This window comes from Oncorhynchus keta, chromosome 17 (genome assembly GCF_023373465.1).
Source record: "Oncorhynchus keta strain PuntledgeMale-10-30-2019 chromosome 17, Oket_V2, whole genome shotgun sequence".
In the NCBI taxonomy this organism is placed as follows: domain Eukaryota; kingdom Metazoa; phylum Chordata; class Actinopteri; order Salmoniformes; family Salmonidae; genus Oncorhynchus; species Oncorhynchus keta.
The window spans coordinates 39,924,092-39,948,150 of record NC_068437.1 but is presented as its reverse complement, the minus strand read 5'-3'; the positions used below and the strand labels follow the sequence as shown (position 1 = coordinate 39,948,150).

The following is a 24,059-nucleotide window of genomic DNA, read 5'->3' as shown; positions in this document are numbered from 1 at the left end:
TCGCCATCACGGTTGACAACTCCATTGTGTCCTCCTCCCAGAGCGCTAAGAACCTTGGCGTGATCCTGGACAACACCCTGTCGTTCTCAACTAACATCAAGGCGGTGGCCCGTTCCTGTAGGTTCATGCTCTACAAAATCCGCAGAGTACGACCCTGCCTCACACAGGAAGCGGCGCAGGTCCTAATCCAGGCACTTGTCATCTCCCGTCTGGATTACTGCAACTCGCTGTTGGCTGGGCTCCCTGCCTGTGCCATTAAACCCCTACAACTCATCCAGAACGCCGCAGCCCGTCTGGTGTTCAACCTTCCCAAGTTCTCTCACGTCACCCCGCTCCTCCTCTCTCTCCACTGGCTTCCAGTTGAAGCTCGCATCCGCTACAAGACCAGGGTGCTTGCCTACGGAGCTGTGAGGGGAACGGCACCTCAGTACCTCCAGGCTCTGATCAGGCCCTACACCCAAAAAAGGGCACTGCGTTCATCCACCTCTGGCCTGCTCGCCTCCCTACCACTGAGGAAGTACAGTTCCCGCTCAGCCCAGTCAAAACTGTTCGCTGCTCTGGCCCCCCCAATGGTGGAACAAACTCCCTCACGACGCCAGGACAGCGGAGTCAATCACCACCTTCCGGAGACACCTGAAACCCCACCTCTTTAAGGAATACCTAGGATAGGATAAAGTAATCCTTCTCACCCCCCTTAAAGATTTAGATACACTATTGTAAAGTGGCTGTTCCACTGGATGTCATAAGGTGAATGCACCAATTTGTAAGTCGCTCTGGATAAGAGCGTCTGCTAAATGACTTAAATGTAAATGTAAATGTAAGATGTATGGAGTAAAAAGTACATACTTTTCTTTAGGAATGAAGTGAAGTAAAAGTAGGAAAAAAATATATAAATAGTTAAGTCGTTTTTGGGAGTATCTGAACTTAAGTAGTACTTTAAAGTATTTTAAAGTACTTTACACCACTGCAATATGTGTCTCCACAGACCTATAGGCTTGATTGATTCAAGACAAGGTCGTTTTCATTGATCTCAGATTCTCAGTTTGTCAGTGTCAGTATTGCCTGTCATTTTGATAATTTGTGAGGTATTAAAAAATATTCTGCTTAAGTCTCCAGTCATCTCAAATGATGAAGAATCGTATGGAATGCGTTTATAAAGGCCATTTTTTCCCTGGACCCTAGGCCACCAAAAATGTTCCTCATGTGTCCAACTTCTGCAAGCGCCTCTCTCTACTCTATTGCTCTATGCCAGTAAGAAACAGCGATGATATTGCATGCAATGCTTTACTATAGAAGTGATTTTTTTTCTGTCATCAAACTTTGTCATCAACGTCTGGCATTCTCTGGATTTATGGTGCTTTCAAGACAACTGTGAACTCGGAAAGAAACAAGGTCGAAGCACGACGTCAGTGATCTTCTGGTCGGAGCTGTAGAAAGAGGCCCAAGTTCCCTACTTGGAATTCCGAGTTGGATTATCGTTCAAAACGTATTTTCCCAGTCGGATCTCATTTTCAGTTGTCTTGAACTCATTGAAGTCTGAGATATCCCAGTTCCGAGTTTCCAGGTGTTTTGAACGTGGCAGAATTCATACTGGATTGACAGCATGGCCAATATATTCATACTTTTCTGGTCCATGGTGTTGAATGTTTATGCTTTTAAGCTTGGAAAAGAGACCCTTAATCACAGAATTGGACCACAAACACACTCCACTGAACAGTAGGCTAGTGATTGCTTTGCAACGCTTGCAGTTAGCGACTGATTCCTTCCAAACCACTCATTGTTGAATTTGCAATTTCCAACTTGTTGTGTAATGTTTATGTCCAATGGCTGAGGAGCACCGATACGTTTTATCTATAATTTATCTTCATGACAAGGATTGAAAAGGATTTGCCAGTAGATTGTCAACATGATTCATCATAATGACTGCTTGTCAAGCTTGATAGCTAAGATTTTGAAAGTATGATCAGTCCAATCAAATCTACTGTAGATATAAGGTGATTTGACGTCCTTTTATCTGTGGCCAATGACCTTGAGCCTTCTTGAATGGGCACCTCTAATGTAACTCGATGGCAGCACCCAGGGGCTTGAATTCTCAAGCTCTCCCCATAGATTTCACGGTGACGTAGTGTCCCCATGAGTGACAGAACACTGAGGCAATCAAGGCGTAACTAGAGAATATTACCAACCAAGCTCCGTATTTTCTGCTGGCTGCCCAACCACCGCAGGAAGCACTGAGCTAGGTTGAAACACATTTTTGGATCTTACTAAAGAAAGCAGAAAAGACAGCTTTATTAATGAATTATTTATTTTTTTACATTGTTTGCAAACTGAAATGTGACACGTATTAATGCCAGAATAACATGAAAACCAGGCAACAATTATCATTTTTTAAATGCTAAACAGGTGGCGCTCAAAATATGAATGACGGGTCACCACTGGATACAGTACAAAGTGTACGCATCACAGTATACAGAGAATTGTGTCTGTATTGCACCTAGACATTATGCATTTTACAGACCGCAGGAGCGTCAAAAAGGACAAGCTTAGCCATGAGAACATACTGATTTAACAGTCAAGATTGCACGATCAAGATTTTCTCTCTTCTTCTTCTCCCATTGTGGTTTACAAACATGCCTCATGTTAACGAGGGAGCGGACAGCAGAAAAAAACAAGAATCTTACTGGACAGAGAGAGGACCATTTTCGTAGTCGTGTATTTATGGAGAAACGGAAAAAACAATGTTATACAGAGATACCAATTTTGTGTTTAGCCATTCACTTTTTTCTCATCAATGCACATTTTGAGAAAGTAACATGCACTGAATCTATGCCAATTTTGAATCACAGTGAAACAGTAATGGAAGTCACCGCAGCACTAATAATGTTGTGATTCAGGGCTAAAGGCCTTTCAATTGGAAGCTCAATGTATTGTACCTGGCAAATTTCTGGTGATGCGTCCCTTCTGACTTCATGGCCACGTGAATCAGCAACAGACTGAAGACATTTCTCAGAGAAATGTGAACAAACAAGGCAATTACAGTACACAAGACACAAAACTTGTTTTCAACACAGAATGTACTGTATCCGCTCCTCTGGGTCGTATTCACTAGGGCACACCATTTCAAAACCTTGTGCAGCAGAAAACATAAACAAGGGATTCTTACTGGAAAAGTTTGGGTTGCACCTGCCCGTGTCGTCCCATTTGCTTCCATTTTGTGCCACATAAAAACAACCTTGGTGTTGTACCTACATATAGGGATTGTTTTCCTATGGAAGGACCATTGATAGCCAACACAGGTTTAAATGATTTATCACTCATTGCAAAGTGCTTTACATTCCCATCCCTATAGACTGGAAGATCACGATCGACTGGTCAATCTTCAAAGTATTCCTAGTCATTCACCAAACATTTCTGTTGAAAAGCCGATGACAAAGGCTTGCACTCCTTTTTGTATATTATTTGTGTTGCTCTGTTGGAGGAAGCACTTGATTCCAAGGCCCTGCACACCAGGTTGTCAAAGTGTTCCCATGTTAAACCATTTTAATTGTCTGAAAAGATAAACTCCGCCTGCCCAGTGGACTGGGAGATCTGTGGCTAAAGGGAGTTTGCTTACTGCAAAGGCCAATCGGATAGCTCAAATTACCGTTCAAAACCATGATCAGAGAGAGACTTTCAAAGAATACAGCCAAGAGCTGCTGTTATGAGTGAGTTGATGTCTTAAGTTTTCATTCAGCAATAAGCTCACACTATTACAAAACATATGTCACGCCCTGACCTTAGAGATCCTTTTTATGTCCCTATTTTGGTTTGGTCAGGGCGTGAGTTAGGGTGGTCATTCTATGTTTTGTGTTCTATAATTTCTATTTCTTTGTGTTTGGCCGGGTATGGTTCTCAATCAAGGACAGCTGTCTATCGTTGTCTCTGATTGGGAACCATACTTAGGTGCCCTTTTTTCCCACCTGTGTTTGTGGGAGGTTGTCCATGTTTAGAGCACTTTGCCTTTGAGCTCACGGTTTGTTTTTGTAGTGTTTAGTTTGGTGTCATTTTGATTAAAATAAAGAAAATGTACGCTCACCACTCTGCACCTTGGTCCTCTCCTTTGAACATCCGTGACAACATAGGGCTATCGATACATTTGGCTACTCATTCAGAATTTTTATTATTATTATTAGCAGCTCATTGTCTATTATAATATAAAAAAATATGTAACTTTCTCAGGTCATAGGAACAACATGAATTTGTGCAGATGCGGTGCGACTCGAGTTTTGCCATCAGGTGGAAGACTGTCTCTCTCTGGTCAGTCTCACGGGAAGAAAGGAAGGCTAGAGCAGGGACCATGAGAGGCGGACCCTCTGCTGCTCTCTCTCCATCCCTCCCTCCGGTGATACGAATGCCGTGTTCAAAACAACTGGGAACTAGTAACTCTGACTTTCGACTGCAGTGCATTCAAGACAACTGGGAACTCTGAAAAAAACTAGATCTGACTGGGGAGAATCGTTTTAAAAGGTCTACCAACTCGGAATTCCAAGTTGGAAACTGGCATCTTTCTAGAGCTCAGATTTTCCGACCTGAAGATCACTGACGTCATGATTTGACCATTTTTTTCCCCCCTGTTCCCAGTTTCTTGAAAGCTCCATGACCATCAGATGCAGGTACCATCAGTCCAGTAAAATAAAAAAGCTAAATATTTCAATTTATGCTCCGCTGTGCCTTGCAAGTGGCACACCAACTAATATATGTTGTCATCAAAGCTCGAGTTTTGAAATGGATGATCTGAGAAAAACAATATGTACAGTACACGCATACTAACACAAGTGCTAGCACATGCACTTTACACACACACACAGTTGAAGTTGGAAGTTTACATACACTTATGTTGGAGTCATTAAAACTTGTTTTTCAACCACTCCACAAATTTCTTGTTAACAAACTATAGTTTTGGCAAGTCGGTTAGGACATCTACTTTGTGCATGACACAAATCATTTTTCCAACAATTGTTTACAGACAGATTATTTCACTTATAATTCACTGTATCACAATTCCAGTGGGTCAGAAGTTTACATACACAAAGTTGACTGTGCCTTTAAACAGCTTGGAAATTCCAGAAAATGATGTCATGGCTTTAGAAGCTTCTGATAGGCTAATTGGCGTCAATTGGAGGTGTACCTGTGAATGTATTTCAAGGCCTACCTTCTAACTCAGTGCCTCTTTTCTTGACATCATAGGAAAATCAAAAGAAATCAGCCAAGACCTCAGAAAATAAATTGTAGCCCTCCACAAGTCTGGTTCATCATAGGCAGCAATTTCCAAACGCCTGAAAGTACCACGTTCATCTGTACAAACAGACATGTTATGTTTTTTTTTTAAGTTCACCTTTATTTAACCAGGTAGGCTAGTTGAGAACAAGTTCTCATTTACAACTGCGTCCGGGCCAAGATAAAGCAAAACAGTGTGACAAACAACACAGAGTTACACATGGAATAAACAAGCGTACAGTCAATAACACAATAGAAAAAAAAGAAAGTCTATATACAGTGTGTGCAAATGGCGTGAGGAGGTAAGGCAATAAATAGGCCATAGTAGCAAGTAATTACAATTTATCAAATTAACACTGGAGTGATAGATGAGCAGATGGTGATGTGCATTTAGAAATACTGGTGTGCAAAAGAGCATAAAGTAAATAAAAACAATATGGGGATGAGGTAGATAGATTGGATGGGCTATTTACAGATTGGCTATGTACAGCTGCAGTGATCGGTTAGCTGCTCGGATAGCTGATGTTTAAAGTTAATGAGGGAAAAAATAAGTCTCCAGTGACCAGTGAGATAAGTGAGCTGAGATAAGGCGGAGCTTTACCTAGCATAGACTTATAGATGACCTGGAGCCAGTGGTAGGGCAAGCCGATTAGAGCATACAGGTCGCAGTGGTGGGTGGTATATTGGGCTTTGGTGACAAAACGGATGGCACTGTGATAGACTGCATCCAGTTTGCTGATTAGAGTGTTGGAGGCTATTTGTAAATGACATTGCCGAAGTTGAGGATTGGTAGGATGGTCAGTTTTACTAGGGTATGTTTGGAGGCGTGAGTGAAGGAGGCTTTGTTGTGGAATAGAAAGCCAATTCTAGATTTAATTTTGGATTGGAGATGTTTAATATGAGTCTGGAAGGAGAGTTTACAGTCTAGCCAGACACCTAGGTATTTGTAGTTGTCCACATCTTTTAAGTCAGAACCGTCCAGAGTAGTGATGCTAGTCAGGGGGGCAGGTGCGGGCAGTGAACGGTTGAAAAGCATGCATTTAGTTTTATTCGTGTTTAATGGCAGTTGTAGGCTACGGAAGGAGTGTTGAATGGCATTGAAGTTTGGAGGTTTGTTAACACAGTTTCCAAAGAAGTGTACATGTCTCCTAGTTTTCTACTTTTTTATGAACGTACTTTGGTGTGAAACGTGCAAATCAATCCCAGAACAACAGCAAAGGACCTTGTGAAAATGCTGGATGAAACCTGTACAAAAGTACAGGTTTCCACAGTAAAACGAGTCCTATTTCGACATAACCTGAAAGGCTGCTCAGCAAGGAAGAAGCCACTGCTTGAAAACCGCCATAAAAAAGCCAGACTATGGTTTGCAACTGCACATGGGGACAAAGATCGTACCTTTTGGAGAAATGTCCTCTGGTCTGATGAAACAAAAATAGAACTGTTTGGCCATAATTACCATTGTTATGTTTGGAGGAAAAAATTGGAAGTTTGCATGCCGATGAACACCATCCCAACCGTGAAGCACGGGAGTGGCAGCGTCATGTTGTGGGGGTGCTTTGCTGCAGGAGGGACTGGTGCACTTCACAAAATATGGCATCATGAGGACGGAAAATTATGTGGATATATTGAAGCAACATCTCAAGACATCAGTCATACATCAGTAATTTGCAAGCTTGATTGCAAATGGGTCTTCCATATGGATAATGACCCCAAGCATACTTCCAAAGTTGTGGCAAAATGGCTAAAGGACAACATAGTCAAGGTATTGGAGTGGCCATCACAAAGCCCAGACCTCAATCCTGTAGAAAATGTTTGGGCAGAACTGAAAAAGCGTCTGTGAGCAAGGAGGCCTACAAACCTGACTCAGTAACACCAGCTCTGTCAGGAGGAATGGGCCAAAATTCACCCAAATTATTGTGGGAAGCTTGTGGAAGGCTACCCGAAATGTTTGACCCAAGTTAAACAATTTAAAGGCAATGCTACCAAATACTAGTTGAGTGTATGTAAACTTCTGACCCACTGGGAATGTGATGAAAGAAATAAAAGCTGAAATAAATCACTCTCTCTACTATTATTCTGACATTTCACAATCTTAAAATAAAGTGGTGATCCTAACTGACAAAAGACAGAGAATTTTTACTCTGATTAAATGTCAGGAATTGTGAAAAACAGAGTTTAAATGTAGTTGGCTAAGGTCTATGTAAACTTCGTACTTCAACTGTATGTCACGCTCTGACCTTTAATATCTCTGTTTTCTTTATATTTTGGTTCAGCCAGGGTGTGACGCGGGTGGGTAAGCAAGTTTTGTATTGTCTAGGGTTTTTGTATGTCTAGGTGTTTTGTAGGTCTAGGTATTTATATGTCTATGGTAGCCTGATATGGTTCCCAATCAGAGGCATCTGTTTGTTGTTGTCTCTGATTGGGGATTTTATTTAGGTGGCCATTTTCCCTTTGTGTTTGTGGGTTATTGTTCTATGTTTAGTTGCCTGTCTGCACTACTCATATTAGCGTCAGGATTCAGTTGGTTTATTTTGTTTGTTTCTTCAGTGTACGACGGACGTGACACTGTACGTTGTAATATTTTTGTATGGTGGTATTATACATTCTGTATTGTAGATATGAAGTGGTGTAATTATGTTATATTTAGCCAAAGCCTTAGACTTTTGTGTTTACACCTGCACAACCTGGCTCCTGGGACTCACTGGGCCATGGCCTTGGTGGACCTGCTCTGACTTGGGGCCAAGGCAAGGCAGCTTGGGCCTTTCAGGCGGCATTTACACAATGAATAACTGTGAACATGGGATTATACTAGTGAGATTAGTGCTTTTTTTTTAGGTTGTTTCTGTTTGATTATTTTTTAAATGATCACAATTTTGATTATTTAAAAAAAACTTTAAATGCACTATGCATTGTGGGTTGAATGCTGTAACTGTTAAGGTTTTCTTCCTCTTCCTCTGAAGAGGTATAGCAGGGATCGGACCAAACTGCAGCGTGGTTATCTTGATACATCTTTAATAAAGATAATGACAAACAATACAAAAACGTAACGTGAAAAACCAAAACAGCCCTATCTACTGCAAACAAACACAGAGACGGGAACAATCATCCACGAAACACTCAAAGAATATGGCTGCCTAAATATGGTTCCCAATCAGAAACAATGATAAACACCTGCCTCTGATTGAGAACCACTCTAGGCAACCATAGACTTACCTAGACAACTCTACTATACCACAAACCTACAAAAGAACCAAAACAAAACACACCACATAAATAACCCATGTCACACCCTGGCCTGACCAAAATAATAAAGAAAACACTAAATACTAAGACCAGGGCGTGCCAGTAACATAGAAAATAATAATTAACAAAAGTCCCATGATGGTAATGACTACCCATGACTGTTGATCGCTTATTAACCATCAGTTCAGAAAAAAAACATCACAGGGATTATTTTTAACCATTTATTAAGCTATGAATAATGCACGTAATGGCAGTATAGGGTCTGCTTATTCAGGGTAGCTTACTGCCCAAGCAAAGTGTCAATATAAAATAACCTACAGGCAGTGAGTGTGGCAAGCTATACCAATCCCCCAGCAGGAACAGAGAACCTAACAGGTGGATGCTGGGGTGGTGGTGGGAGCTAGAAGCCAGCTCATAGTATCAGCAGCAGCAAGCGGCAGCAGGATGAGTGAGCAGACCTGGTCAGCTTAAATAGACCTCCAAATAAGGTAGGCCTGATTGATACTAACCTCTGATGCAATCTCAGCTGATTTGTCATCCTGAGGTTCAGCACTGAGGTTTCCCTTTCTGAACTGGCTCTGCTTAATTTCAGAAAGAAAAACACCACGTGGAAATATGTTTAACCATTTATTAAGCAATGAATAATGCAATTCTTGGCGGTGTAGGCTCTAATTCTTCCAGGTAGCTCACAGATCAAGCAAAGCATCAATATAAAATAGCCTGCAGGCAGTGAGCTTGGTAAACTATACCAATCCCCCAAAAGAGCAGAACCTAACGTCAGCCGACTATGTGTAGTTATGGCAGCGCGCCGTTTAGATATTAAGTAGACCAGCTAAAGTAAACCTACCATCACAATAATGAATACTATGTGAGAATGTTAACCATGTGTGTCATAAACTGAGCAACGTATGACTTCTATCCCTCGTGACACACCACCGGGTACCCTCGCTTGAGGCAAGATGAGCTTCATCTTGGCACGTGTGAACTATCTTCCCATCTTGCCAACATAGCAGTGTGAATCCAGCCACTCTAGAGATATCACCAAGTGCTCTCGCTGAACTATACGAGTAGCCTAATCATCTGTGGGCCTACATGAAATGTCTACTAACAAGCAACCTAAGCAATATGCACGCAGCCATCCACCTGTAGCTAATATGCACTGAACTTTATTACAATAACCACCAAAGCAATGCTGTTGACTGTGGGCTGAATGCCGACATATCGAACTATATAAGGCATGGAAATCCCAGAGTTCTAAAATCTCCTTGGGCCATGAAAATCTCCTTAGCGTTTAATCTAATATAGCATTCATAGGAAGCAGAGGAACTCACCACATGATCATCAGTATGGATGCAGGGACAGATAGAGAAACCGTTGAAGCAGCGCCAATGCAAAATGAATGGCTGCGTATAGCTCAGGAGATGGCAGAGGAGATGGAGTCATGATGAAAACCAACATCTCGTAATTGCTTTGCTGCATCAGTGATGAGTAATGGGTTGCCTGGCATGGCCAGTGGTTGCCATCGCAGGTACCATAACATGAAAGAGAGGACAGAAAGCAGTGTTAGTTTGAGCAATGACAACTGGAGTACCTTTACTCTTCCTAGCAGTTTAAGAATGCTTTACCAACACAATGAACATGTGAATGTCCATAATTAAATCAGAAATTGTTAGATTATGCTATAATTAAATAGAAATTAGTACAAAGTGTATTCCCCAACTGTAAAAACCCATAGAAAGCCATAAAACGGACTGCCTCTAATAAAATATTATTGTATAATTGTATGAGTCGAAACACCCTTCCCTGAACATTTTTTTTGCAATCGAGTGAAGGTGATAGGTAGTCTTTTGTCATTGCCTGAATATTGCTATTTTTGAAGGCCATTGAGGCAAAAAGAGCTGTCATCTTGGTGTATGAGGATATTCTACCTATGCAACATAGCTACTGGACATTGGGCTGGCAGAATCATGATCATATAGCAATACTGCAGGAACTCATGTAGGTTACACAATCTCATCTCAGAATCAATCAATGTAACTGCATAGCAGCAGAGGATCAGAGTGAAGCCGGGATTAATTGAGAAGCAGTACCGATGCCGAATTGGGCAGCCCATAGCTATGAGTTCCAGTATCTTGTCATTGGTTGCCAGCATCAATGTTGAACAGAGGTTCCCCAGGTTCTGCCCGTGCTCAGCATGCAGGCAGCATAATATGAAAGAGTGGACAAAGCAGTGTTCGATCTGGTGATGATGACCAATGTTCCATGCCAATTCTTTCATCTAAGGGTGTATGAGAGTATGTTTAGCATGTGAGAGTCCATAATGCAAACATAACTTAAGAGATCATGCAAAAATGAAAGGGAAGAAACATTTAGTGTGCATTTCAGACTAAAGAAGCCATAAAGCCATCATACTGACAGCTTCTGGAGAAGCGTAACTCAAACTTCTGCTACTGAGAGAGGAGAGATGCTCTCTGATATGCATGTTCATTCATGATGAGTAGGCAGACCGATGGATTCCTGAGCAGACTGCATGCTGAAGGGTCCTGACGCCCAATATGAACTAAATCACTGCTTTGGAGCATTATAAGGCTGCATTTGCCTGACCGAAATTGGAATAGAAAAGGCATGCATGGTTATATAGAAGAAAACATTGTACAGAGACAATAGCATAGAGTAAGCCTCTGTAGAGCGGCACAGCTCAGCCATGACATACCATCACATAAAACATACAGTATTACTAACAAACAACTGCAACTAAACGTTAGTAATGGTGGTTATGTAAATAGCCTCATGTCCTACTAAAATGCTCGGCAGCATCAAATAACATTTTATTGGTCACATACACATATTTAAAAGATGTTATTGCGGGTTTAGTGAAATGCAGTATCTGCGTACATACACAGTGAATAAATGCTTTTAGAATATATGGTTAGTGATGGAAAAAAACAGTAATGTTTAGCCGGCGACAGACTACCGCCATTCAAGTAGCGCAAGATATCACACTGATCGACTGCCGAATGGTGCATGAGGTGGCCCACAGCATTTGGGCCAGAACAATTGTGGTAGATATGAGTCACGGTCACTGAAATGGCTGTAGCATACTGAGCTGCATCAGGTCTATAAGATGCCTGCATATGTACAAGCATGCATGATAACGCACGTAAACTTGCTTACAACTATCCTAAAAGTATTGCCATTGTACTGCCATGCTCCAAGCAGATGCTGTGGAAGGGATAGCTAGTGATGGCCTCTGTCACCACGACCAAATGGTGTGCTCTTTGCAATTGCAATAATAGCAACCATGCCATAATGACCATGTGCAGGTGATACAGAACATAACAGTATGAATTAGCACCAAATTCACCTCAGCAAGGTGATATAATGGAGCCTAACCATGCATGTGCTACCATGATGCAAATATTGGCAGCCACGCATACTGTGTGTAGAATATGAAGGAAGAATATCCCTATCATCTGAATGTGCGAACATTCACCACACAGAGTTGAAACCTAAATCACATGATAGATCTAGTATGTAAGACATGAAGATACTGTAACACAATGCAAGAAAAATTAGAATGAATAACAGTACTAATATGTGATGACTAGAATGAAGTGATTGCTACAATAGCATACAATACCATAGGTAGAATAAGAACAGTCACTAGAATAATATTACCAGAACGCAAAGATGGACCGACAGGGAAGATGTAACATGCATGACACATGATTAGAGCACGCTAATATATCAGCCTAAACCTACTGCGTTGACTGAATGATACCTTAAAATGTATGCTACTAGAGTGACTCATGCAACAGTATGCACTAATGTATGCACTAACAGATACACTACATGACCACGTTGAACATCTTATTCCAAAAATCATGGGCATTAATATGGAGTTGGTCCTCCCTTTTCTGCTTTAACAGCCTCCACTCTTCTGGGAAGGCTTTCCACCAGTGGAGGCTCCTCAGAGGAGGAAGGGGAGGACCATCCTCCTCAGTGAATTTCATAAAAATAAAATTGTAAAACATTGAAAAGGTTATCCTTTTCTGATGAAACTATACTAAATATACTCATGTCACCATGTTTTGCAATGAAGGTCTACAGTAGCCTTAACAGCACTCTGTAGGGTAGCACCATGGTGCATCCGGAGGACAGCTAGCTTCCGTCCTCCTCTTGGTACATTGACTTCAATACAAAACCTAGGACGCTCTTGGTTCTCTCCTCCTTCCATAGACTTACACAACCTATCCAAGCTCTTGCAGCATGAAGTGACATGTTGTCCACCCAATCAAAGGATCAGAGAATGAATCTAGTACTGAAAGCATAAGCTACAGCTAGCTAGCTCAGCAGTGCATAAAATGTGGTGAGTAGTTAACTCAAAGAGAGAGAAACACAATAGTTGAACAGTTTTTAACAAATTAATTTATTAAAAAATTAAGGAGAAGCAAGAGAGAGAGTGATTGTCATTTTTTTTCTGTTTCACTTAGTTAGCTAGCAAATGCAGCTGGCTAGTTTAGTTGCTCAAACAGACAGATGCTATGTTAGCTAGCTGACTATGACTATCCAACACAACACTGGAACTCTTCCAAGTCTTTCATTATTTGCCACCGTGGCCCGCCGGTGTAACTGCTTACTGGCTATACACCGTAACATTACTGCATGATTGTAGCGGAATAACTAACATATTAGTTATATTAGCTATGTTGACTAGGACGTTACTTTAGCTAATATGGGGACAACGATGTAGGCTGGTTTGTAACGGTTATGACAAGGTTTGGAAAGGTTTTTTCGCCTGGTCACATACAGCTGACGTGTTGCTCATTGAAGTCCACAAATGAAGGGAAAAGGTGAGAGGAGGAGAGTGGATAAAGTCTAGAGTGAATAGAACATGGCTGCTATGGAAGTGAACTGTGTTTATGCGTGATCAGGGGTGTATTCATTCCACCGATTCTGTTGAAAAAATGTTCTTAAATGGAAGCAACCTAAAAGGGGATAAAAATACCTGAATTTGTCCAAAATAAACTATTGTTTGCAGCTGTTGGACTAATGATTACACACTAGATAAGCTAGATGCAGGCAAGAGTGTGCAGGTCTGTATTGAATGTGTCACTGTCCGTCATCTAAAAAATGTATCTCGACCTGTGTGCACATACTGTATGTTGTAAACTTTCATTCATAGGCTAGGTTGTGGCAACCTCATGATGGGTATAGGGAAAATTTGAGTGTCAAGTAGTATCCTAAACCTATCGATGTTACATTGAACTGGGTGAATAGAATATGAATGACAGTCATCCAACATGCTGTAATAGAAATAAGGCCATGCTCATGAAAAAAATGTATTGTCCTCCCTCATAAATGGCACAGACCGCCACTGCTTTCCACTAGATGTTGGAACATTGCTGCGGGGTCTTGCTTCCATTCAGCCACAAGAGCATTAGTCGGGCACTAGTGTTGGGCGATTAAACTTGGCTTGCAGTCGGCATTCCACTTCATCTCAAAGATGTTCGATGGGGTTGAGGTCAGGAATCTGTGCAGGTCAGTCATGTTCTTCCACACCGATCTCAACAAACCATTTCTGTATGGATCTAGCTTTGTGCACACGAGCATTGTCATGCTGAAACAGGAAAGAGCCTTCCCCAAACTGTTGCCACAAAGTTGAAAGCACAGAATCATCTAAAATGTAATTGTATGCTGCAGCATTAAAATTTCCCTTCACTGGAACTAAGGGGCCTAGCCCGAACCATGGAAAACAGCCCCAGACCATTATTCCCCCTTCACCAAACTTTACAATTCACACTATGTATTCAGGCAGGTAGCGTTCTCCTGGCAGCCACCAAACCCAGATCCGTCTGTCGGACTGCCAGATGGTGAAGTGTGATTCATCACTCCAGATAACGTGTTTCCACTGCTCCAGAGTCTAATGGCTGTGAGATTTATTCCAGTCCAGCCGACGCTAGGCATTAAACATTGTGATCTTAGGCTTGTGTGCAGCTGCTCGGCCATGGAAACACATTTCCTGCGGCCTGTTGTAAACTACAACTCCATACTACATCGCACAGTTCGGGCATGATCTGATTTATCTCTAGATAAACTGCAGCCATATTTGCATTGAGCTCACAGAAAAAAACTGAAAGAAATGGAATTCAAATAAAATAACAGACATAGGTCAATTAGTTGTTTAAAAAACACAAAATAATCGTAATTTCGGTAAATCGCTCAGCACTAGTTTACACTTTCAATGGTGTAAATTGATTATGCAGAGGTTTTTATTTATTTATTTATTTAACTAGGCAAGTCAGTTAAGAACAAATTCTTATTTTCAATGATGGCCTAGGAACAGTGGGTTAACTGCCTGTTCAGGGGCAGAACGACAGATTTGTCCCTTGTCAGCTTGGGGATTCAAACTTGCAACCTTTTGGTTACTAGTCCAACGCTCTAACCACTAGGCTACCCTGCCGCCCCAGGTTGTTGATTGGGCTCTTCACAAGTCCTCACTGTCAGCCCTAGCTATGGAAATACAATTTCCCTAGTATAACATAAGGGTGTATGAACCACTAGTGGAACACTGGTGTTACAGTCAAAAACTGCACAAGGGTCATTTTCTCTAACCTAGATTATAGCTAATCCTGGTATAAAAAGCACTTCAAAGGAGATTCCCCATTGAACATGCTTTTTAGGCCAGGTGTAGGCATCATTTTAAAGGAAATTCCACAGAAGTCCATAGAGCTCCTGAAACCCTCCCGAGGGTTCACACATGGGGGATCACATGACGCTGCCCCCATCTCCATCATGCAGTAGAGTTTGGCCTGCAGGAGCTCCATGATGCAGCTGTAGTTGCTCTGGTCATACTCTAGCAGGTCCTGACACATGGGAAGACTCACGCTGCCAGCCAGCTGGTGCTGATTATATCTCCTCTGGAGCTCTGGACACACAGAAGGAGTGAAGATAGAAGACAATGGACTTGTCCAAAGCATTAGCCAACATACAGTTCAGTGAGAACATACATTTTCTGTGTAGTGATCCCTGCAGAAGTTTAACCAACAACTAGCATCATGTTCTTACTCACTGAGCCACACAGGACCAGACCAGGAATAACGGTAAATTGAAGTTTTACAACAGAATAACATTTGACAATGGATACTGTAGGACACGACAGCATGTGACTGCAACAGAGAGAATTATGTGAAACTGTAAAACGACAATACAGCAAACCAACAGAGTTCCATCTCTAGACTAGATCATGCATGCATCACTGTTCACAAACATGGAAACATAAAAGGAAGCCTCAAAGAAATAGAATAGACAAAGTGTATATTGAAACATTCTATTTCTATGGTCAGCCTACTCTATGTGTCAGGGTCTAAGGAATGCATTAAGCGAAGGAAATTCATTTACCAAAAGATCATACATGGGAAAGAGCCATGTCGGCCAATTCAAAATAGCAGCATAATGGAATCGAGTTTCCCTCGCTTCACTTGAGTAAACAGCTGCATTGTCCCAAAGGTGCTTTCGCTGCCTCCACACTACATGTTCATGTTGCAAAACGTAACATTCTGAAACATGACATCTGCTCAGAATTTGATTTAATGGAGCTCTTGTTTCAGATGGGGTTGTGTGCTGAGGAACATGCATTGTATAGAGCATGTGGTCTGAGTTGTCAGAACACATTACAGCCACATATGTTACCATCACCAGCCACACACACAGAGAGAGAGAGCGAGAGACAAAGAGAGACAGACAGCTTGTCAGGGGGGAGGGAGGGAGGGAGGGAGGGAGAGAGAGAGGATGACAGAGCCTGTCAGGGGGAGGAAAACCTCTCTGCATTGACACATCTGTCCTGCCCCCTTTCTACTCAGAGGCTTCTCCCTCTCTCTTTCTCTCTGAGTACCCCCCACCACTCATTTATTGTTTTCCCTCATCTTATGTTCTGTAAGGCGCCTGTGGTAGTGGCGGTGTGGTGCTCACTTGGCCCACTCCCGGAGACCCTCAAGTAGGCGCCGACAACATGAGGAAGTGGAGGTTGTTGAACAGTAGCACATGGTGTGTAATAATAAGAGTACAGTAGAAATATTGTTTAACCCTCCATCTCCAGTCTATAGAGTAGAGAGCAGGCGTCCAGCATGGCCCCTGAAGCCCTACTGTGCTGAGACACTCAAGGGGAAACAGTCACTTATGATCAACAGACTGCAGCCATATGGTTGACTATCTAATCCAGAGGAGGATGCTTAGGGGAGGACAGCTCATAATAATGTCTGGAATGGAGTAAATGGAATGGTATCAAACCCATGGAAACCATGTGTTTGGTGTGTTGGATACCAATAAATGTATTCCATTCAAGCCATTATTATGAGCCGTCCTCCCCTCAGCAGCCTCCTCGGATCTAATCAAATGCCTCTCCAACAAGGGAATATCAATTTGCTCATATTTTCTTTACTTTCTTGGTTAAATTGATATAGTCATTTTCTATCCATTCCCAATGTAGCCATACAATGATAAGGGTGACTTGACTGCAGTATGGCATATTATAAAATGTCACCATATAGCCCAGGGACATCATGTAACTTTAGTTACCATATTTTCATTATTTTTGGATTAGCTCTTTGCCCAGAGGAATAGCACACGGGTTTCATGTAAACAAAAACAGATTGAACATCCATTTGACTTGAAACAGACTGAACCCCAGTATGCAGCACTCAGAAGCACAACACCATATTCCTTTTACTCTGCTCCCCTAAGTGCTGCTACAGGATGAGTCTTGGAAGGCCTCTGGTACACGGTTTACGAAGCCAAATGACCCTTGATGAACTTGTTGGGAGCACTAACCTGGCTGATCGAATATGTTCAGAGCATATTTTAACATTTTAAAACAAGCATGAGTTTTAAAGATAGAATCCACAGTGGTGGGAAACAGCACCATGGTCAGCAGAGGTGGGGAGTGTTGCACATCAAGGGATAAACATTTTAGTACATATGCTGTGTGTGCAATGATGTCCGAGGGAAAAATAACAGTGTTTGTTGTTTGTAGTAACTACTTTGTTGTTGTATTATCGTAAACGTACATGGCAGTTTCACCATTAAGGATTACAGCTTTAAAGTTCATTATACAGATAATGCACACTAGTCCAATACAAATTAATTTCCTACTATAATCAACTTTACACCTCTCATGGGCTACGCAGCCCAAATCTGATATATATATTTTGATATATATATATTAATATATATATATATATGTCTAAATAAGGCCATGGTAACACATTTGTCAGTCCAGTCAAGTAGAGTTGATTGTCTATGTAAATGAATCGTCTGCACAGTCATAATGTATTCTAAAAAATTTAAAAGTAGCACTCTTGCCTTTCTTGCACTAAACACTCGCACTTGTCTTTTCTTACTAGCTCTGACTTTGCTGATAGCTACTTTAATTGAGGAAACATTTATTCATTATGACTGTGATGTTGTTGCTCCACGTTGCCATCTTAAGATGAACACACTAACTGTAAGTCGCTCTGGATAAGAATGTCTGTTTAATGACTCAAATGTAAAACAAATTATAATGTATTCTGAATGTGGTTTGATTGTCCTACCTTGATGGCAATTTAATCAGCAGAGGTCATCGTTTTATGATGACAAAATGTAAAGATTTACAGCTGCAAATTGACACAGAGGAACATCTGACCTCTTTAGCCATTTTCTCAGCCTGGTCATATAAATCAGTCTCCAGAAGTCCAAAAGAATAGAATGCTTTTAGTTACCTGCAGGCAAAAGTACAGAGAATCTCAATACAGTAGATATTGTACAGGTATGAAAGCAGTTATACAGCAATGCCAGACACAAGGCTAGCTAGCTAGTTCATTATTTTAGTGAAATAATAAAGCATGCATTGATTTTGTGGGATCGCAGAGCACAGTTGACAAGGAAAACAATTAAGGATTAATGATAACGCCTTGTTATAAATAGCCATCAATGTGTTTGAGAAAATTCAATGGAATCATTCAATTTTAATCGACTGTTGTGACTAGTTTCATGGTCAGACTGCCAGTGGTGATTGTTGATCACAGTAAGCACTAATATACAGAGGCCATTACTGTCTGGCTGAGAATGTATAGGCAGGCCCCAGCCCCTGACAGAATACTACTGCAATACTATGAGCCTTGGAGTTCCCTCATGAGTTCACATACTAGGACAAATACAGTATTACTAAGAAGTCTATATCTGACAGATACCTTGAGTTTCATGTTGTTTGAGAAATGGTAAGTCCCATTAACCTATCGCAATGCCCCGACAAGCTTCATCAGGTAAGGGTACCCTTGGGACAGTTAACAATAGCATTTCTGTGTAATCACTACCTATAGAGAGTCATGTGGGGCTTCCAGTGGAGCAGAGCCCCTCATCTGGGTCTGGGCCCCCAGGTAGAAGAAGCCATCGTGGGCAAACTTGAGGGGGAGCAGGTCAGTAGTGTGTTCTATCAGGATCTCCTCACACACATCACACGTCTTAGGGAAACTCCTATAGGGGACAGCCAGTAGTTATTCTATATGGTCTCAAGTCAACTTAAAACCACACGAACACAATGAAAGCAAATCAACAAAAGAGCAAATTAGATGTTACCTTGAAAACTAACTGTAAGCCACTCTGGATAAGAGCATCTCGTAAATGACTAAAATATAAAAGTAGAATGTAATATTATTTCTCTATTGCTTAGATGTGTTTCTAGCCTTTGTAAGGAGGTAAACTTGTTTTTAGAAGCATGTGCTGAAGTCAAGGTTGAGTCCCCTGGTAATAACAAAGCAGAGGCAGTGGGGGTGTGAATGGTCTGTTTTCCTGGGTGACCTCAATCCTCCAAGGATCTATTTTGACCCAATTCCAGTGCTGCTACTCAAGACAATATAAACAGATGTTTTTGGTTTTTATCTTATGGAACCTTTTCTGCTGTCCAAGATTTGGACCTTAAATCACACTCCTCTTAATTGAACATACTCGTTGAACATCTCATTCCAAAATCATGGGCAATTAATATGGAGTTGGTCCACCCTTTGCTGCTATAACAGCCTCCACTCTTCTGGGAAGGCTTTCCACTAGATGTTGGAATATTTCTGCGGTGACTTGCTTCTATTCAGCCTCAAGTGCATTAGTGAGGTCAGACACTGATGTTGGGCGATTTAAAGGTAAAAAAAAACATATTGTTGTCTATCAACAATGACAAACGACCAGGGTCTGGCAATCTATATGGAAAATGAGTGATGATAATAGCTGACGATAGTGCCACTCCTGTTTGCCACATCTTCAATTTAAGCCTACTCGAGAGCATGTGCCCTCAGGCCTGGAGGGAAACTAAAGTCATTCCTCTACCCAAGAATAGTAAAGCCCCCTTTACTGGCTCAAATAGCTGACCAATCAGCCTGTTACCAACCTTTAGTAAACTCTGGGAAAAAATGTGTTTGACCAGATAAAATGCTAGTTTAACAATAAACAAATTGACAACAGAATTTCAGCAGGTTTATAGGGAAGGACACTCAACAAGCACAGCACTTACACAAATGACTGATGATTGACAGAGAAATTGATGATAAAATAATTGTGGGGGCTGTCTTGTTAGACTTCAGTACAGCTTTTGACATTATTGATCAAAGTCTGCTGCTGGAAAAACGTATGTGTTATGGCTTTACACCCCCTGCTATAATGTGGATAAAGAGTTACTTGTCTAACAGAACACAGAGAGTGTTCTTTAATGGAAGCCTCTCAACTATAATCCAGTTAGAATCAGGAATTCCCCAGGGTAGCTGTTTAGGCCCCTTGCTTTTTTCCATTTTTACTAACGAAATGCCACTCACTGAGTAAAGCCAGAGTTTCTATGTATGCGGATGACTCAACACTATACACGTCATCTACTACAGCGACTGAAATGACTGCAACACTCAACAAAGAGCTGCAGTTAGTTTCAGAGTGGGTGGCAAGGAATAAGTTAGCCCTAAATATTTCTAAAACTTAAAGCATTGTATTTGGAACAAAACACCCACTAAACCCTAAACCTCAACAAATACTTGTAATACATAATGTGGATATTGAGCAAGTTGAGATGACTAAACTGCTTGGAGTAACACTAGATTGTAAACTGTCATGGTCAAAACATATTGATGTAGTAGTAGCTAAGATGGGGAGAAGTCTTTCTATAATAAAGCAATGCTCTGCCTTCTTAACAACACTATCAACAAGGCAGGTCCTACAGGCCCTAGTTTTGTCGCACCTTGACTACTGTTCAGTCATGTGGCCATGTGCCACAAAAAAGGACTTTGCAATTGGCTCAGAACACAGCAGCACAGCTGGCCCTTGTTATGCATGTGTCTGTGCCAAAGTTTGTGTTGCTTCACAGTCTCGCTGTTCCATAAGCTGTTTTTGAATCTGCTTTTTAAATCTAATTTTACTGCTTTCATCAGTTACTTCATGTTGAATAGAGTTCCATGTAGTCATGGCTCTATGTAGTACTGTGTGCCTCCCATAGTCTGTTCTGGACTTGGGGACTGTGAAGAGACCTCTTGTGGCATGTCTTGTAGGGCATGCATGGGTGTCTGAGCGGTGTGCCAGTAGTTTAGACAGACATCTGGGTGCATTCAACATTTCAATACCTCTCATAAATAAAAGTAGTGATGAAGTCAATCTCTCCTCCACTTTCAACCAGAAGAGATTGACATGCATATGATTAATTCTAGACTATGGGAGGCACACAGTACTAACTAGAGCCATGACTACATGGAACTCTATTCAACATGAAGTAACTGATGAAAGCAGTAAAATTAGATTTAAAAAACAGATTAAAAACAGCTAATGGAACAGCGAGACTGTGAAGCAACACAAACTTTGGCACAGACACATGCATTCATACACACACACACACACACACACACACGGATTTGGTACTGTAGAAATGTGGTAGTGGTGGAGTAGCGGCCTGAGGGCACACCAGTGTGTTGTGTAATCTGTGAATGTATTGTAAATGTTTTAAAAGAAACTGCATTCATTTTGCTGGACCCCAGGAAGAGTAGCTGCTGCTTTGGCAGCAGCTAATGGGGATCTATAATAAATACAAATACAGCTTTGCACACTCTTGGCATTCTCTCAACCAGCTTCATGAGGTAGTCATCTGGAATGCATTTCAATTGAGTTTGAGTTTATTTTTTATTTTTACAGGGACAGTGCACATTAATCAACGTTTCAGTAAAAGTGCCGGTTTTAGCCAGCCGGCTAATTTTCAACCGCATTCCCTGGGCAGGTTATTAAAAACAATTACAGTAACAATACAGACAATCATTGAGCAGTGAGCACTGTGAGATTCTGTGTTATGCACTATAGCTTTCTCATGGTGGAAAAATACAGAATGACATGAAGACAGGACCTGTGCAATGAGTTGGGGGGGGGCACATTCAAAAAGTAGTGTTGCGAGAACAAACGGTATTTTGCTAGATAACAGGAGCCAGGTGCCTGATAACTGTATATTCTACACAACTACAACGACTGACCGCTGAAGCGCTTAGGGGGCTGGGACCAGCCTCTGTGCCAACAATCAACGATAGGCTGGGTGAGTCTAAACCACGCACAGTCTCTTTTCTGACAGGCCGGCTCGGAAGCAGGAACTACCTCTGTCAGGAACAAGTCAGTTCTCTGTTTGCCCTGCGAGGTGGAACAGAGAGCCCGTAAATACGAAAATTGCATTTACCACTTATTGCTTAGCTAATAAAAAATACATAATATACAATTGTTGACTCATTGTCATATTTATCCTGATAACAGATTCGAATTTACGCAACCCTAACAGCACACGCAGAGCAACATAGGACTAGCAAGACATAGCATGAAGATAGAGCAAAGTAGCACAAAAAGCAACAAGACAAAATTCATAAAAGCAACAAGATGTTTCCACACCTCACAAGCTACAGACAACATGGAAAGCAGCAATACACAACTAGGGATTATGTTCACAAATCTGATTGGCCTTTAGCCATTTCTTCATGTTTTTTGTAAAAGTGTGATAGGTGGTGCAGTTTTGTGTGTCTGATGGCAGTGTATTCCAAACATGGGAACCTCTCATAGAGAAAGCAGATTGACTAAAGGTGAATTTCCTTAAGGGAACAATACAGACCTCTCATGTCAGACCTTGTGGATCTGCTGCCAGGTTTAACAAAAGTACTGAGTGGAGGGGGAGCCAGGCCATTTAGGATCATGAATACAAGACATGCGTTGATGTATTGCACAAGATTTTTCCAACTCAGGAGCTCATGCTTTCTGAGGATGTAACAGTGATGGCCAATGGCTATTGGGCTTTCTGTCAAGCACTTTGAGAGCCTGTTTGTAGAAACACTGAATGGGTTTTAATGTTGTACAGCAAGCTTGGGCCCAACTAGTCAAGCAGTATGTTAAAACTTGTTACGGCTAGACGTTCCGCTAGCGGAACCCCTCGACAACATCCGGTAAAATGGCAGAGCGCCATATTCAAATAAAATTACTATAAATATTAAACTTTCATTAAATCACACATGCAATGCACCAAATTAAAGCTACACTTGTTGTTAATCCAGCCAACATGTCAGATTTCAAAAAGGCTTTAAGGTGAAAGTAAAGCATGCGATTATCTGAGGATAGCACCCCACCAAACAAACACATGACGTTCATATTTCAACCCGCCAGGCGCGACACAAAACACAGAAATAACGATATAATTCATGCCTTACCTTTGAAGATCTTTTGTTGGCACTCCAATATGTCCCATAAACATCACAAATGGTCCCTTTGTTCGATTAATTCCGTCATTATATCTCCAAAATGTAAATTTATTTGGCTCGTTTGATCCAGAAAAACACTGGTTCCAACTCGCGCAACATGACTCAAAGGAAAAACATCAACCAATTTCTAAAGACTGTTGACATCCAGTGGAAGTGATAGGAACTGCAGGCAAGTGCCACAGAAATCGAGATCCCCATAGAAAACCCATTGAAAAGAGAGTGACCTCACTTTTTTTTCCTGGATGGATTTTTCTCAGGTTTTCACCTGCCATATCAGTTCTGTTATACTCACAGACATGATTCAAACTATCTAAATCTACCAATTATATGCATATCCTAGCTTCTGGGCCTGAGTAGCAGGCAGTTTACTTTGGGCACGCTTTTCATCCAGACGTGAAAATACTGCCCCCTAGTCCAAAGAGGTTTTAAGTGGGGGAGTATCATAGATTTACAGTTTTGCTACCTCTGTAGTCAAACTATTTCATATAAATCGGAAATTAGCTAGGTTGAGTTTGGTTATTTGAATGACCCTTTTCACCTGCTTTTTAAAAGAGAAGTTGGAATCAAGTATGATGCCAGGGAACTTAAAATCAGATACCACCTGGAGCTTCTCCCCTGACACATAGACATAGATCTGGCTCAGTAGTATCAGTTGCCCTCTTTGTGAAGAACATGCAGAAGGCATTTTCACATTGAGATGCAAACATGAGTCACTGAGCCACTTTGTAATCTGAACCATTACAGTAGTGAGTTCTTGTGCAGCTTGTTGTTTGCTCTTTG

General features: G+C 41.4%; 1 pseudogene; it reads left to right on the top strand.

Annotated features, from left to right (window-relative positions):
* The window catches only part of LOC118372021 (tetraspanin-33-like), a 32,760-nt pseudogene extending 13,399 nt beyond the window's left edge, over positions 1–19,361 (top strand).
* The last annotated feature ends 4,698 nt before the right edge of the window (positions 19,362–24,059 follow it).